This window comes from Poeciliopsis prolifica, unplaced genomic scaffold, assembly GCF_027474105.1.
Source record: "Poeciliopsis prolifica strain line A6 unplaced genomic scaffold, Auburn_PproV2 SCAFFOLD010, whole genome shotgun sequence".
Lineage (NCBI taxonomy): Eukaryota > Metazoa > Chordata > Actinopteri > Cyprinodontiformes > Poeciliidae > Poeciliopsis > Poeciliopsis prolifica.
The window spans coordinates 1,254,591-1,273,353 of NW_026562385.1; the positions used below are offsets into that span (position 1 = coordinate 1,254,591).

Below are 18,763 nucleotides of genomic sequence, written 5' to 3' on the forward strand. Positions count from 1 at the left end.
GTTTTCAAAGTTGAACATATTTTGCCAGGTGAATACTAAAAACAAGACATCAATAAGAGCAAGTCCTGTGAGCACTTTCTAAACACTTTTAACATATATAATTGGTCAGAAGCGCTTTGCATCCATCTTTCGTCTCAACGAGACCAAGGCGACACGCGCACCCTCCTCCCCCCAGGCGTCCAGTTGCGTCACGCGGCTACGAGGAGCGGAGCGGCTCGGCCAGAACACGCACTCACTCACACGCACACGCGGAAACCCGCACAGAACGGCCACAAGCGCCCACCGCACACAGAGTGTTTCTACTCCTTTCACTCCTTCTTCAGGAGTTTCGTTTGAAGCCGCAGACCGCCGGTGCTCGCGGTGTCGCCGACAGGTCGGAGAGCTGAACTTCTTCCTCCAGAATCTCTGCTGAAAGTTGGATTACAGCGCAGCGACCCGACCTGAGAGAGAGGGAATAAAGCTGCTCAGAGGATGAGCGTTTGGGATATCAGCGGAGCTCAGTGCTGTCAACGGTAATTTGTTCCATTTTTATTATTATTATTAATGCTGTTGTGACAATTATTATTATTATTCGTAGTAGTGGCAGTAGTAGTCATAATAGTATTTGTTATATTTTCTTTTGCTGGTTGGGGTCAAGTTTACATCTCGATTTTCTTTTCTTTAATTGCAGCAAATGCACTTGGTGTCTTTTATCGCTCTATTATCAGCGCATTTCCATCAACACCATCCTTTCATCTGCAGCATTGTAAACCAATCCCAGGTGCAGAGAAGGAATTAGTGCATTTTGTCTGCAGACTGGTTTAATCTAAATTGCTCCAAATGAACACGACTCATTTAAGTTCTTCTTTGAATTATATTTCTCAATTTAACTTAAAATGAGAGTGTAACAGATCACATGAATGTGTTAATCCTGCCTTTATTATGCTAAACCAAGTGAAACATAAAGTGTATTTATATTTTTCAAGCCATGTTATTAATGTTAATTTCCACTATTTAATTTTTACAGATTAGAAAGGAAATATCTTAGCTTTTTCTATATGAACAAAACCATGAGTGCTAAAGTTCTGCCCTCTTTGTTTCCATAATTGCATGCCAAACACATAATTATACGTATTAAAGGCCTACCAAGTCCAGGACATGTAAATGTGATTACACACCAGGCAAATAGTAATTCTTAATACACAGTTTAACAGTGAATAAATCTGAGTTTGATTGTTACGTGAGTTAATTGCCCAGGAACCATTCTGTTGTTAATTAGACTCACTTGAGCGGCATCATGCAAACCAATAAAAACACATGGGTCCTCTTGCATCTTACTGAACTTTGTGTTTGTGAAAAAACATGGCGCATTTTCTGATAAACACTTACCACCCACAAGTAAACAAAGCATATTCATTAGCAGCACATCTGTTGCAGTAATGCTACAAAGCAGCACAAACACCACCTTGGTGAGGAATCAGAGTCATGCTCTCAGGTGCACCGCATGGCTGAGGGAGCTTTGGCTGCATACAGCCTTTAAGGGTGATTTGCAAGCATTAGTGGGTGGTGAAGGTGTTTCAATGAATACTGGAAGTAAATTAGTGAAGTTTTGCAACGCATAAAGTGACCCTCGGCTCCGGGAGAGCCGATGCACGCCGAAGGACAAGATTTGTAAGGCTCAGAGTTCAACTGTTTTTTTGGTTGAAAACATGGGATCTTAATTTTGGGCGAGTGTTTGCGCTTGGCCATTTATTTGAAGAGGTGATATGATAGAAACTCTGGAAATAAGGAGCACTTTGTGGTGTTTTCTTGGTTCAGTGTGGACCTATGAAATACATCTTTAATTTTTGTTAAGCGTTTTTTATATATATATTTGGGAAACGAATGTTGTGAGGGACGGCTTGTAAACAGTAGGAGAGATGAAGCAAATAGGTTGAATATAGGTTTAAATTTGATGTGCGTCATTATGAAATAACTCATTGAATTGCCTATAAATGCAGAACAAGTCACTGACATTATATGGTTAAAAATACTTCTGTAAATTAAAGTACCTTAAACATGATTAAATCATCTTTATATTGTTATGAATTCAAATAGTTTTCCCTATATTTGTCTTGTGATTGTAGAATATGATTTTATTTGTATTTTTTTTACCTCTCTATTCTTATTAGAAAGAAAATGAAAAAAGTTAAATTTAAAGCATTTAGTCATCTCGTGAAGGTATATGACAGCCTATCTGAGCAAGAAATCAAGACCTGTGAGACGGCGGCTAAATAAGGGTGAGCAGTGTGAGACTTAGACGACCTTGAAAGCTTTAGCCTTTTAGTTTGATAAGTATGAGGGTTAGTGAAATTGATCGGTGGGAACAGAGAATAAAAAAGAGCTTGTTTCTTGTATCCATCATTGCCTGTAATCGTAAGTAAAAAAATACTCTTCTTCTTTTTGAAGAAGAGAAATGAAATTTTGATTTGAGCGAGACAAACCATGAGTAAAGAGAGGAGACATGACTAAAGGAAGTTAAAAGAAGAACCTAAGCTTGATCTTCTCTGTAGGAGATGAGTGAGAGGAAGAGTGTTGGTGTGAGCCCAGCTCAAGTGATCATGAGCATCATGTGGGGCACTCCGGGTTCTGATTCAGCTGGACCCGCACAATGACCCCAGTAAGGCTAATAATATATTCCACTACAATGAACCCAGATTGTGACATAACTCTGATAAGAGTCTGTCTAGATTAGAATGCCTCTGTTCTCGTAACACCTTGTAAAAAATACACAGTTTGTCAGATCCTGAGGGAAATTTGTTGAATTGTCTCGCCACCAGGGATCATATTGGAATTTTAGAGAATCTTATAGGGCAGTTTTAATGTTAGAGTAAATCCAAAAGGACACTAAGTTGTAAGGATGAATTATTTCATAGATATTTTGTTGCTCTCCCCATGACTTTTGATTTAATAAAGATAGCTTTGTATTGTTTCTGCCTCAGTTCACTGTATGTTTTGATGATTTACCACTTTGGAATCAGGTTGGATACAGATTAATAAAATTTTCTTGAAGAATGTTACATATGTGATGTTGGACTAACACCACAGGACAAAAGTAAGACAACATTAAAATGGTACAATAATATTATATTAGCAAAATTAGACAAAGGTAGCAAAATGTACAATTCAACCAGATAAGGCCACCCTCTAACCAGATTAAGCAACACTTCTTCTGGGCTCATCCGTTTCATCAGTTCCTGTGTCGCTTCTGTTTGCTTCCTGCAGAGGAGCCTCTATAAGAGCTGAGTTAGAATAGTTAGAATCATGGCAAAAAATAGACAAATAAGATTATTCACTTATATTGCTGAATTGGACACTTGTCAGTGTCATAAAACATTCATAGTTTGGAAATTCTGGGATGATATGCATGGAAGAACAGGTACAAGATTTAGAGAAAATGATTTGCTTTGTACTAATCAGTAATACACAGTGATGCTTTTTGCCCTTTGCCATTATCCTCTAACCACTGACTCTTAAGAGTCATCTGAGAAAAATGAATTTTCCTCACATTTTTGTAATCTAAAACCAAGCAAAGCAGAAATGTTTCATTAGACTGCTCAAAAGCAGTAGTAAAGAGAGTTGTCCCTTTCAAAGTAACAACTACCGACAGGTTTGATTTTTTTATTTGAGAGATTGGCTTGACTATTTTGCTAACTGTGTTGTCTTTAAGGGAGTTTTGTTCCTGACCTCTAACACTATACTAAGAGTACAGTTTGATCTGATCTGTACAGTTTGTTTCCAGGCTGACCCAGACTTTCTAAAATCTCAACTTCTGTTGGATACTTAGATGTATTTATCTAAACCAGAGTTCAAGCTGAGATGCCAAAACACTGGCAAAATAATGGCACAGGAGGAAAGACAAGGCATGGTCTGAAAAACCACATGTCTTAGCAAATTTTTGGTGCTGTGCACACAATCCTCATTCAGAGGTCGTTCTTGTGCTGCCAGACCCGTGTGGTTACAGATTTGGAAAGCTTTGTTCATAAGTGAGTGTAAATCTAGACGTACGATTGGAGACTCCAGGAAATCAAATTTGAAATTTCTGATAAACAATAACATGGCAATTTATTTCCTCGACGTCCTCTTTAGGACAGCTCCACAACATTAAATTGCATAATATGCTTAATTTTGTTTTATTTATTTATTGCTTCTCTTCCAAACTGGAAACTTACAAAATAATTCCAGTATGAATGCATTCTTTAGAGAAATCAATCAACATGTGAGCCAACTGGTATTTGCAGGAGATTATATTTTGTGGTTATATCAAACTTTTTTGAATGGAGTTCTTTCATGGGGTCAACTTAACTTCTGTGTTTGAACTCAGTTGGATAACAATCTCAGCTTGTCATTGGCTGAAACAAACAATTTCACCTGGAGCTTAGTTGAATGTCCCTGTGGTTGGTTGTTCTGGATCATTAACAAACTGATTTCATCCACCTCAATGGACAAATTAAACTTGTAAATGCTTTGTGGAGTAAAAGCATAAAGGAATTTGGTTGTGTTGACCTCTTTGAAAACAGAATCACTTTAAATTTCACCTCTGCAGAGACCACTGAGGGGAAAAAAACACTCTACAACAGATTTTTTTTTTCTAACATCGTAATACATTTAGATTTTTAATATAAATTTTTGCCAGGGAAATATCTTTTAAATTCTTTCAGGTGAGGAATAATTAGGACACCTCCAAGTTTACTTTAGCTTGAAATAGTCACACAGTGGTGCGTCACTTTTGGTTACACATGATAAGAAAACCATTGGTCAGCATGTTTAAATTAGGTTTGCCCTGTTTAAACCTCCTCACAGCTAAAGTGAGACTGATCACCAAGGCAAGAAGCTAAGAGCTAAAACATTACCTGAGAGAAAACAAAGGCCAAAACGTCTCGAATAATGTTCTCTGAACAAATGAGTCTGATACAGAATGATTTTGGGCACCAGAAAAGATGACATATTTGTTATAAAATAAGTGCAGCATTGAAAGAAAAGAATCTCATGGCAGCTTTGAAGCATGGAGCTGGAAATGTGATGGTTTAGAGATCCTCTGCTGGATCATCTGCTGGATCCCTAAACCATGGCAATAAATACAAGGATTGGTTGAGAACTAATAATGGAAAGTCTCATATCAATGATGCTGCAAACTTTACTTAGATGATGTCAGAGGCTGACATCTGCATTAAGTTATTTCTTCTAAAACAAGGGTATTTGCAGGGGGAGGATGTCCTAACTTGTTAATAGTTTTTTTTTTCATTACTGGAACAAGTTTAATTATTTAGGTCCATTTAAATCACTTTATTTTACAGAGTAAAAATAAAGGTTGACATGTGAAGGTTTCACAATTTGGGTGACCTGATTTTTTTTTCTAATTGCTAATCCTTATTGTTTAAAATCCCAATTGAACTTGAGAAATCAGGACCAGTAATGAACTTTGTGGAGCAGCAAACAACCAGTTCTTATGAAGTATCCATTGACCATTGCTTCAAGCCACAGTCTAATGTATGATAGTGCTGAAGTTTTAAGCACCTGATTGCTTAAACCAATAAGACCTAAGTACACTCTAATAGTGTGTTAATAGCTGAATAAATTTCAGTTCCTGTAATGAAACCTCTTTAAATCAAGCTAAACTCAACCTCTTAGTCTTATTTATCGAGTAGATGCCTGTTCGACTGGTAGAGAAGTTAACGTCTTTGTGTTTTTTCCCATACAGACCAGCCACTAAGAGAATTACGGGCTTGTTTCTTTGCAGACATGTGCACACCTAATGTCTTGGCTGGAAACCATTTAGCCGTCTGCCCATTTTCAGCCATATTTTTCTGGTCTCTGGTTGGTGTTTGAGCCCATTTCCTTCCCGTTTCTCTTGTTCAGTACAGAAACTAGGATCAGATATTTGGCGCAGCACATTCCACCATTTACCCATGGTTTGAATAGCTGCCAGCTGCTTGTTACCTTCTTGACATAGGATACAATTCAAGAAAGTATTTTGATGTTGTTTCCCTCTTGAGCTGGAAATCAAAATAACTATTGTGACATAAAAAAGAGCCTCAAATTTATCTGATTTACTTCAGATTTGTTTAAGCTCTTCATTTTTTGTTCACTCAGTCAGAAACTGTTACGTCATCCCATGTTTTTCTATTTCTCACACAGTGAACATAAGAAACCTATTATCATCTGTAACAGGCATCATTCTTGGTTCTGAAAGAGCTTTGCGATGTCAGCTTCAGAGCACGAAGACTCTCCACCACATTCATGTTGGACATCGGCCAGACTCTGAAAGACTTAAATCACAGTCTTTCTGTCTTCACTCAGTCGTTTGACGAAACTCTCACAAGTCAGGGGATCATCGATTCCTTTGAGGTTCAAATGAGATGTTTGGAAATTAATGTTTAGTTTTAACTTCACATCTACTCACTGTTAATATCAGTACCTTTTGGAGCAAATCAAACCTCTTTTGAGGCATTCTTTGCCATATAGATTTGAAGCTGGTTATCTCTGTGACTTTTTAACCGCCTTGCCCTTGGCTTCACATTTTTTCATAGAAATAGTGGAAACTTTAAATATAGGTTTAAACGTCCAAAACTGAAAGCCAATTTGCAGAGCTTGCTTTCTAATTTGTACAAATTTCCCCTGGTTGTTACTGTTATTTCAACACATTCAGAGTGACTTGGAGCTCCTGCACAATGTCAGTTGTCTCTGTTTAATGGGTCTCATTATGCCAATGACCAGGCTGCTGAAACTCAAAGGAGCAGGTTGTCCAATAATAATAAAATGCTGTAATGCAAATGAAGAACTCTTAAATTAGATAATTTACCAAAGGTAAAAATGTTAAATTTTGTTCTATTTCCCCGCAAAAGGCTGCAAATAAAATCCTAGCCTTAAATATCGTTTTAACCCTAAGGAGACTGAGAGAAGCTTTACTAAAAGTTAGACATAGTGTGACTGTGATTAACATGGATTTCTGCCTTTGTGAAAGGAGTCCAATCTGTAAATAGTTTTTTGGTGGAGGACCCTTTCCATCACTTCTAGTGACAAACTGGTGCTAGTGCTTGCTTATCACCAGTTCCTTGTGTTTCCAGCATCACAAACACCGGCACTGATAAGGGCCAGATTAGCACTAGAACAAAATGAACTCATTATCCCTAATCTTTCCTGTGCATATTTTGATATCACCTCTCAGATAATAATTTAATTAATTATTTTTAATAAAAATGCTAAGAGTTCAGTTGGTTCCACCTTTTGTGCAATACCCTATAGTCGAACAATACTTTTTGCAGTTATTTAAAACAGTTGAACAGAGTCTTAAACATTGTAATTTGCACACAATATTAATGATACAAAATGCTCATAGTGTCTCTAGCTCTGTTTTGTTTGAACTAGCATTAATAAAATGGGCTGGTGATATCACAACATTTGCTTGCAGGGATAGAGAGAAAAACAACTTGACACAAGTGGCAGCATGAACTGCGTAAGAACTGCTTAAGTGGAAAGACTAAGTAGGTAGCAGTAGGTTTAATCTTTTATCTGTTTAAGAATCATGTGAGTTCATTTTACAAACAGGGTAAGATGATGACAACTCATAGTAATACCACAGGACCGCATTTCAGTAAATGACAAAATTTTCTTTAAGTGACAAAATCATCTAGAAGTGTAGCAGTAGTACAAGTGGCAGATCTAAATGAATTGAACAAAATATATTTTTAAATGAAATATTAAAAAGTTGAGTCTTTCAACTGAAAGAAAAAAAACATAATTAGCTTCAGTGTTTTCTTAAAAAATAAAGTCATTTTCCCTATTGATGCCCTTAGGCTCCACTGTCTAATAACATGCAAAGCAAACCCATGTGAGAAGTCACAAATGATGTAAGTCAGATGCACAGATAATGAAATTTTGAATGAATAATTGTCTTAGGAGACATTTCCATGGCATTATGACTAAAATTATATTTTTTTCCTGATTTAAAAAAAATCACTTTTCAGATTGATATCAATCAATGATGTTTCTGTGCCTGGCTGCATGTAATGACGCATATGAAAAGCATCTTTTATTCTTTGGTCTCAACTTTCTCTTTGTGACCAGTTTTAAGTAAGCAAAAAAAAAAAAAAATCACATGTGTTTGAGTCATATAAATCTATCAAACTGTCTCCAACTTTGATTATATAAGTGGAATAACAGGGAGAGAAGCCAAAAAAGTCTGTTATTTAAGCAAAACACATGCAGGCCAGCAATATTTCAGTGTTGTCTTTCATATGTTAATACTTATTCTAACCTCTTTATGTCTCTGGTAAGTAGCCATCTGCAGAAAATCAGTATCTCCATTAAACTCAATCAGAGCCCAAAGATGAACTGAGACGTGCCTCATCATGCTGCAGAGGTCATGACTGGATGAATCTGAGGACTCATAAGTTATGCCTTGCTGAGAGGAGTCAGTGGGTTGTGATGATGGAAACACACTGCTTGTGCTGTCTTTCTCTAAGATGAATTACACAATCAGGCTCAGCGTGGCCGATATGATTACCCCAGTAATGATCAACCTACACGCTACTGTGCTGACTGAACAGGGGCCAAAGGTGCATGGCTCATCTGGGGTCACTCTTGGTATCTGATTTGTGAGTTTTTAATGGTGGCACTTAAGAGATTGTGAGGCTCAAATCTCACCCGTTTGGGGGGGGGGGATAAAACATGCCTGGACCCTCTTCCTCACAGAGAGAGATTTCGGCACAATGAAAAAACGCCTGGTTTATTATACAAAAGAATCAATACCTGCAGAAGGATTTGAAAAGATCAAAGAACATGAAAAAGCCTTCATTTTCGTTTGAACTGCTTTGTAAACCCTGGAGGGTGTAAAACCACCGAGCCGTTTTCTGTTTGCTCAAATCTTCATCACTGATGCGCTAAAAATACCCCTCTCTTCCCTCGTAATCTGTGGGGGTCCAGGGTCAAGTGTAGTTCGTTTTTGTGTTTTTTCGCTGCCCAGTGCCCAAACTACAGTTTCTGCATCTCATTGGCTGCTCAGCTGGAAACTGTCGCAAACCCTCTCTTTGCCATGGGCTTTGGGTCACACACATGACAACATGACATTTCTCCATCAGCAAACAAGTTGTCTTTAGATTCAGGTCCACTGACCACTTCAAAGTTTTGTTCTTTTTTTAAGGCTCTTATCTTGAGCTCTTTGTTGTTGCTGTTTATTTTCTGAGTGAAACAGTTTGCAACAAAAAGATAGGGAAATGCATTTTTTTTTTTTTGAAGCTAAATAACTCAGTCAGAGCCAAAGCACCAATGCGATGGATTCCTATTGTTATTGAATGTAGTGCTCAGCTGGAAAGTGTGCCCATCTTCACTGAGAAAGAAGCAAACCACAGTGGAAATCTCAGCTTTCTTTTCCTGGAGGATGATTTCACAAGAAGATATGAGCTGTGAAAAGGGGAAGCGAATTTAGACACATGATGCATTTTTTTTCCCCACTGAATGGGTTTTAGTCATTATGAGTTAGTGTAGCATATGGAGCCCAAAGGAGTCCAGTCTATTTCCACAGCTGTGAGTGAAAACACTTTTACATCATCTGGAGTAAATACGCTGATATTTTTGAAAATATGTTGAATAAATAACAACAACAAAAAAAAAATAATAATAATGAGAACACAGTTTCTCATAAACATGTCTACTTCAAGGGAATCAACATTATTTTTTTATCTTTATACATTTTTTATTTTCTTGCAACAACACCATGTCAAAGAACTGAGGTGGAAGATTATGCAGAGCTTCACAAAACAAGGCACAAGCCAATGAGCTCCCCCACCCCCCTGGGAAAGAGCATCAGAATCAGCCTGTAATTACAAATATTGAATGTTGCTTATACAATGACTGATGAGCAACACAGGCTCCTCTGCAAAATCCAAACGAGACTAGGTACATTAAATCTGTCCTTGTTTGTTCACAAAGTGAAAATTTACGAGCGCCCCGAAGAAGCAGTTCATCTGCAGTAGCGGCTTACTGTGGTGGCTTCAGTTCTCTGTTGAGGGTGCTTTCAAACTGAATAAATAATCTACCGCTTTCTCCACAAGCTCCATGACCATCTGCAGCATCTTCTTGCTATGATCCGACCACATATGGACTCAATCACATTACACTGCAGGACACAAACTTGCAGAATACAACTAAGTGTTGCAAGATCCTGTCCTGCTGTTGCAGTGCAAAGGCCATTATGGGGTTGTTGCTCAGATATTAGGTGAGCATGTGCAGTGGAAGTCTGGTCTGTTCTGTGTAGTAGTGACTGCATTCACAATCCACCATAGAAAACATTGCAATGATCCTGAGTTTTGAATTTTTAGAGGGATGGATATCTCCCTCAACCTCAAAAGTTGAAGAATCTTGAAGTCCGTCTTTTTCAAGAGTGATAGCAGCGTAGAGGAGGAGATGAACACAAGGACTGGCATTTTGTCTGCAGACATGTGTCTTGATTAGTCCATTTCTGTGCTGCTCCACTGTAATAAAGCAAGTTGGTTGAGATTCTTCACTAGGGGGGTTTAAAGATGAGCTAGTCACCTCTGCTAGGATGTTTTCCAGGAATATGCTATGAGAAAGATATCTCAGGGGCAACCAAAAACGAGCTGGAGGCCATAACTTTTAATAAACTAATTAAGAAAAATACGAGATCCAAAGTAAAGCCATTCCCAAGCAGCTCATGCTTTCAAAATATTGTATCTGAAAATTGAATGAAACTTAAGGTTATCGGAAAATAAAATATTAATATTAGAGTTAATACCAGTTGACATAGCTTTTCCTTTATTGTTGTAGCACTAAAGTATTTGTTAAAGTAATACATTGTAACACTTTGCTCAAATTTTCCCCAAATGGGGCAGAACGCTCTATTTTCTCACGCATTTGGCAACACGAGTTATAAAAACACAGCCAAATATCCTTGAGCAGTTGCTGCTGTGGTCAGCAGACTTGCTCTCTGCTGTTTGTTGTTTGTTCTGCTAGAAGTAAATAGTTGGGAATTAAGACCGTTTGCAAACGGACGGGATCCAAATTGCAGACGGTGTCAGGATATCTTCCAGCAACATGTTTTTGTCTGCGTTACCTTTGGATGAATAAAGTCTTTCTGTCTCAGAGGCTTGGATTGTCAGCTGGAGTTGAAAAACAACATGTGGTCCCGCGTCACCGAGGAGCCTGCTGATGTCAGTATGTTAGTGATCCGAGGGGCGGGATGTGGAACTCTAAAATGCTGCAGATAATTCAGGAGACATTGACCTCTTTGCACATTAGTACAATATTTTATTGTGCAGGGTCTATTTTAGGAAAATAGAAATCTCCAGTATTTTTAATAGTGAAACGCACCTACTTTACATTTTCGCTGTCTATGAGCTTGCAGAATTGGTAAAGTTTTAATTGGAGGCCATTTATTTTTCTGTCATGACTTCATCATCTTTAGCTGTTTGACATGTTGACTTTTTCTCGCTCCAACATGATTCACACCTCTGTCGAGCAGCTCTCTCCTGTCACACACCATCTTCTTTAAAGAGTTGCCATTTAGTTTGCTTACGCCTCTTCTCTGAGACAAGATGTCTTTGACTAAACACATCAAATATTCATAGACAGCTAACATCCTGATGGCATAGAGAGCTGTTTATATTCTCCAAATTAGTCTGTGCATTGCTTAAGGTCTGACTGTTCAGGACACTCTGACAGTTTGCATCAATGTGTTGTTTCTTCTGACTTTCTGATTCAATCAGCTCTGGAAAAAAATTAAGGGATGGTTAAAATGATCAGTTTCTCTGTTTTTACGTATTATAGGCATATATATCAATAAAATGAACATTGTTCTTTTTTTCTATGAACTACTGAATATAATATAATATAATATAATATAATATAATATAATATAATATAATATAATATAATATAATATAATATAATAGAATAGAATAGAATAGAATAGAATATAATTTAATAGAATAGAATAGAATTAAACTTTATTGTCATTGCACTGTCACATGTACAAAGCAATGTAGTTTGCATCTATCCAGAAGTTCTATACAGGATAAATATTTATAAACAGGTGTACAAAGAACTGACATCATGTCTCTAAAATTCCAAGCAAAAGTTTAGTATTTATTTGCAGAAAATGAGAAATGGTCAAAATAACGGAAAAGAGTTCACATTCATTTAGAAACAATAATATTACAGTTTTAACTCAGGAAGAGTTCAGAAATTAATATTTGGTGGAATAACCATGAGGTTTTCAATGGGGTTCAGTGTATTCGTCTCTTATTGTTTTCCAGAGCTACAGTATATAGTATAGAAATATATATATATAAGACATGGGCATTTTATCTGTACCAGTGACAAATGAAATAGAATGTCTTACAAATTATTAATCCATCCTCCCCATGTTAAACCCTCAGTGACAATACAGCAGTTTTAGGACTATTACTAACTATAGTTTTATCATCTATCCCTATAGACTTTATGAAGTGGGACAAACGTCCCATTGAAGAATTACAAAAATGACATGCCACTCAAAAAAGCCTGATAGCACAGTGTTGAGTGTTAGAAGAACAATAAACTTGTTTTTTTAAGAGACTAATTTGGTCTCAAAATCATCTAGGAAGTAGAAAAATCCCAAAGCGATCAGCATCATCAGTGGTCAGTAAGGCATATACAACATGCATCAAAGTAGCTTTGATGTTTACATGCAAATGACCTGAAAACCATATGACTCATTTTAATGTGTGTTGGCATCACCTCGGCATAGAAGCCTTAAATGCACCTGGCTTATGAAACCAGGATGTTTTATAATTTATGGCTCTAACACTCTGAACTTTTTTTGTCACATAAAATGCAACCTGATGATAATTGCATCACAAATATTAATGGTAAAAAAATCTAGAGAGAGTTACAGTAAGAGCTTTAAAAATAAGCATTGAAATCACCCCAAACTCCAGCAGAGAGGCAGTGAGGTAAGGAGAGATCCGGTGTGTTATGATGAGCTCCTCTGAGAGTTTCAGAAAAAACAGGAGGAAAGAGAAGAGAATCGACCGACAAAAATATCAAAAAAGAGAGTAGATAAAAACATAAATAATGTTTTAGCAAATTTGTGGATTAAAGAAGAGCTTATGTTTGACTTTAATATACTGTAAAGACTCATTTCTTACATTAATGGAAGCTCTGCTGACCTAGATACAGTAAATTTTTGAGACCTTCTAACCAGTGTTGATCAGTAATGTAAAAGTAAAATTTTTACATTAACATTTGCTACTGTAAATCTCAACAAGTACAAATATCATTGTAAAATGAATTTATGCATTTTACCAAAATGTGACATTTCTATAATAGATAAATATGATACTAAAACTTGGGACCTGTGTGAAATGTATGTTGCTGCTCAGGTGGTAATTAGTTCATCATCGGCGAGCCAAACTAATGCTTAGTGATTTTCAAACCGAAAGTAAAGTAAGGGTTTTCAGTTCTTTGCAACTCGAACAAAAATACTGTCAGATCTGTGGAAACTTGCAGTTCATTGCACCACACACACGCACACACAAATATTGTACAACTGTACATCTGGGGCTGAATGAGTCATCACAGTGGCCTGGAGGCCTGGATGAAACCAGCTGGGAAAAGCTTTGAGAGTGAACCCTCCCGGATCACTCCTGGGAATTCACTGCTGTTTGCTGAAAATAAAGATCAGGAGGGGCTAATTGTATTTCTTGTTGTCAATAATAATTACATTAATAAAGTGTCATTAAATGATTCGACGATTCTCATAATTTACTCCATCTGAAATTGGTAACAGCAAAGCAGCAACATTTCCAGCACTTAAAATAATCAATTATTTTATAAAATCTAATATATAAAATAATCAGTCAATTTATACTTAGTGCATCTTGTTGAAGCATCTGCATGTAAAAAGAGAGTTAGTTTTTAATATATTGAAAGATTTTCAAGCATGAAATATCAAAACATCTTCTAATAGTGCTTTGTGTTGAATGTACAGTTTTGTTATAAATCTGTCAACATGTAACTTTTTACTGGGCTTAAAAAGGTTTTTGCACATTTGGACGTCAAACTTTCCAGACTGCAAAGTGGCCTAGTTGTTCTTAGTTGTGTTTTCAGACCACATGGAGTTTGCATGTTCCTCCTGTGAATGTGTGGGTTCTTTTATAGTCCAAAAACAGTCACTTTAGGTCAAGTGGATTTTGAAAATTGCCCTAATGACCACTGGAGATGGGCATCACTCACAGGACAGGTGTCACTGTGTGGATGGAAGTGAAACTTTTTTCCATTTTTAGGTCCAAAAAAATTACCCTGAACGTCCAAAGTCCAAATTGTGAGTTGAGAAGTCAGGATGTTTGACATCAAGATCTTGCCAAACCTGAAGTCAAAATTCCTTATGAAATGTCCTGTTGGGAGTAGGGAAATGTTTTTCACCCCAGATGCCCTTCCTGAAGCAAACCCTCCCTGATCACTCCTGGGAATGAAATGGTCTGAACGTACACAGCACAAAGCATTTTACACAAGAACCACATTCACTGATACACAGATAACTTGGGGCTAAGTGCCTTGCCCATCAACATGTGACAGAAGGAAGCTGGAATCAAACCAATAACCTTCTGTTATAAATCATATGCACCCCAATGAACCAGCTGAACACATTGAAAAGGTGGAAAAGACTGCCACAAACCTAATGACTAATGACAAAAGGAAATGACATGATCCACATTCCTAAGGGTAGCAAGGTCCTAAATTAGTCATTGAATAATTTGCATAACTCCTGTAATTTCTCATTTGTTTTGAGATTTATTCATTTTGACTTGTTTGTTTTGCTTAGTGCAAAATGTTGAGCTTGAGATGGTGTCAAAGATTAACACATTTCTACTTTAAAAAACATTTTTTTGGTTAAATTCCTCCGTTGGTGGTTTCTCAGTACTATGAATTCAAGCTGTCAAATATTTAATTTGGAAAGCAGTTGAGTGTTTTTTTTTTATTTGCTTTATTTGTTATTCTAAATTAATGAATTATGAATATATATGTCCTAAACTGAGAGAACATAACTCCATCAGCTAGAGTTGAGTTGTTACAGGAAATTTCTGCCAGCTGGATAAATTCAATATTGGTTCAGTGTCTTTAGGGTATTTGTAGCATGAAGAATGCCAGCCTTGTTCTCTCTGTTACTGTAGTGATTCAATTAGCATACTTTGCAAAAGACTTGCTCAAAGCTTCTCTTGGGAATCTACAGTATCCCGGAGCTCTAATTTTTGTACAACTCGCGATCTGTTTTGATAAAAGTGAAAAGACAGAAGAAGCATGAGTTTATTCTGCTGCACAGTCGTTTTCCTCCCTACCTTCTGGTTTAACTTGGTTTCCTCATCGGACAGCTTTCACTGAGACATGAACCCAGAGTTTAACTGAGCCCTTGTTGGGGCTGTACATGCTGCAGAACAGCCACTCCTCAGACATTGCAACCTAACCTCGGCGGTTCTGCTTTGCATCCTTATAATGAACAGCATGGCCTTTCGGAGCAGCAACTTTTCCTTCATAAGTGATGGATGTTCTTCCTATTTTAAGTCGAACAGCCTGACTAAATACGGTTTCAGATATTCGGTGGATCTACGTCCGGGGTCGGAAATGTTCCACGACTCTACCACCTTATAAGACGTACCTCCGTAAAGTGTGATAAAATCCAGGCTGATGGCAGAGTGACAGAGCAGCACAGAAGAGCTCAGGGGATTACTGAGCATAAACACTTGCTGCCAGCATCCATAGGAGAGCAACATACAACAGATGTTCGTGGGAATAGAGTAGCAAATGGATGTTTTCATATCTCAACTACTTATCCCATAAATAGCTCATAGACCATGAGAAATTTATATTTTTTGAGCTAGACGCTGATTAAATATCATGCAACTCAAATCACTTCCAATAAGATGTTTTTTTTTTAAAAATCTTTTGTGTCTTTTCTGTTATGATCACATATAGTGCATTTTGCCCCTTTGTCTCCTTTCAACTTTATACTTATTGTTGATTTCTTTCCAATCCTCGTCGATTATAAAGTACTCGTATGGTGTAGTTTGAGCTGCTTTCTTGTATTAAGGATGAGGCCAAATTTATGACCAAATGTTTATTGATCATAATCAGGAAGTAAAGTACTTTGCAGATCTGCTTTGTGACTCTGCCAGGTCTATATTTACTCTTCCTTCTCAACAAAAGCTATTTTTGTTTCCCATTTGGAATATCTACATCAAGCTTGCATGGTTAATTCTTAAAGTTTGGCACTTGTTTATTCCTCTTGCCCCTAAATAAGTAGATTTCCCACTGGACTTAATTAGGCAGTTTGATCTGAACAGCGAAGTTATATACAGCATTCCTTTACACAGTTGAGCAACAAAACAAATATATATTTCCACTGCTAATTTTGTCTTTCGCATCAGCATATAAAATTATCAGTGTGTTAAGTTTGCCAGTCTTTAGAATAAAATCTGTTCCACAACACTAATATTCTCACTGTTCCATTTTGGCAGAGATAAGGTTTTCAGTAAATGTCACCGTCAAGATGTTTTGTATTCACAGACGGCACAAAGTTTGGCTCGTCCCTCTGACTTCCCGGTGTTGACAGGTGACATTGCAGAGCTCGCTTTCGGCTCGCTCATTTGTTTATGCCAAATCTAAATTCAACTGGTGCAAATGTCACTGAGTGAGTTATTACTGCGATAAGTCCAATTTATTCCCATGAGACAAATATGAAATGGTAGATTAATTTTGCAGCATAAGGTGCAATTTCTTTTTGGCTGACATAGCTCGTTGGCTGGCATAGACACCCTGGATTAATTCATTCAGCGACTTTTGAGTTGCTGGAAACTGAATTTAATCAAGCAGTATCATGTATTTCTATTCCCTGAATATGCCATTTGAGAGCATTTTTTCATATCCTGTCAATATTCTTTAGTTTAAAGAAAGAAAACCAAACATTCCTCAGACTCAAACTTTACTGTAAGCGATGTATAGTAAGTCTGAGTTTAAAACTCGGCAGAAAAACTACTTGCATAAATATTGTAGGTTTAGTAGTATAAATGTCAAGGTTCAAGTATAAATCAAAACTATTATCGAAAGAGTTTAATTTAAAATAATTTAAAAAGTTTTGGGGGTTTTTGGGACGGGAGATGATAAAACTATAATCCTTCTGATTCTATTTTCATTTAAGAATGGCATACCAGAAATTACTTACAGCCCTCAAGAATCAGTGGAAACATTTTTATCAGCATTACAACAACCAAACCCTTCCTATAATTGCTGACAAGCATTTTTTTCCCACTGGGATTTTGCATGTTTCCACTGGAATTATGAGGATTCGTCTGTGCTGATGAGCTCCAAGTCTTCTGTGGTTGGAAGAAAAAAAAAAACAATAGAAAGACAAAATGATTTGTTTAGCTTGACTATTTTCTTGATTCCAACAAATTCATTGTGCTCCCTCCCTCAGACTTGTGATTTTGTAAGCGCTGCAGAGGATTTTCTGAACATGGCACGCTTTAAACAGGAGTTTGAAAACAAGGTTAATTTCTTGATTAAACTGTCAAATGATTCTGGAAAAAAATCCTTTGAGAGCGATTGCAACTCATTCTTCAACAAAGTAGAAAAATACCCAGCTGTCAAACAACACTCACTGTTAACAAACAAGATTATGGGTTTGATTAGTCATCCCCAGATAAACCATGGGCTCAAATGTAATCGCCATGACCGATTATGTAAACCGTTCGGTTACGGCACTAAAACTTCTGTCAGCGTTTGGGTTCAGCCGCTGCTCTGGTCATTTGCAAAAACACAGGAAACCATGAAGGACGATGAACTTGGTACCCTGTGATTGGAGGTTTCCAATGAGGGCTGTTGTTTGCAAAAAAATTTTGGGTCCAAGTGTAAGAATGAAAGCAGCAACAAAAGCCCTTCCTACACAAAGTCCCACACAAAAAAGCCTCATACTCACAGCACATGGAGAATTCAAGTGCGAATATGTCCATTTGTCATTGTTTTCCACCTATTGTCATCAGATGTGACCTCTGAATGGGAAACGTTTGACACTAAACTCGAGTAATCAGGGGCTACGGCGGCTGTGCGTGTATCATCAAAGATGTGTCACAACACAAACTGTGCTCCCACATTGTAACAGGGTCAGTGACAAACTGAGATGTTCAGAGCTTTAGCTCAGCAGCCGTAATCAGAGCCCTGTTTTTTTCAAATTTCTTTCGAGCGCAACAATACCTCCTCTTCTCACCATTTTCCTCATACTGTACTGCACAATAGAGTCCTGTTATGTCATTCTTTTGTAAATATGGGACATTTGAAAGAATGGATTAGCAGCTCACGGGGAAAACAAAATGTAAAATGTGGAGTTTGTTTAAATGTCTGTGTGAGAGGTGCAAGCCGAGCCAAACCTTGACACATTTTCCAAACACAGATGTCAGAGAGCGAGCGGCCGGGCGGCATCGTATCATCGAACACATCCAACAAGCCGAAAGCAAGTTTACAGACGGATCAAGCATGGCTCTGAACATGTGAAGTATAGTGACTTGTAGTACAAAGTGTTATTTTAAAAACTGCCTTGAAAAGATGTATGACTTTCAAATATCTGGATTCTGTCAGTCACAGGCTGGAGATTAAAAAAAATGTCATTCTCTCAATTAAACATTTATTTTCTTTTGTTTAATATAGCTCTACAGTAATGTTTTAAAATTTGTCTTCTTGTGTTACCTTTGTTTTTTAG

General features: G+C 37.2%; 1 protein-coding gene across 1 annotated transcript in view; it reads left to right on the forward strand.

Annotated features, from left to right (window-relative positions):
• Positions 1 to 255: 255 nt before the first annotated feature.
• Positions 256 to 18,763, forward strand: part of gcgra (glucagon receptor a) — a 35,290-nt gene continuing 16,782 nt past the window's right edge. Inside the window, exon 1 of the mRNA XM_055035062.1 lies at positions 256 to 512. The gene's annotated coding sequence lies outside the window, so the exon portion shown is untranslated. The remainder of the gene's footprint in view (positions 513 to 18,763) is intronic.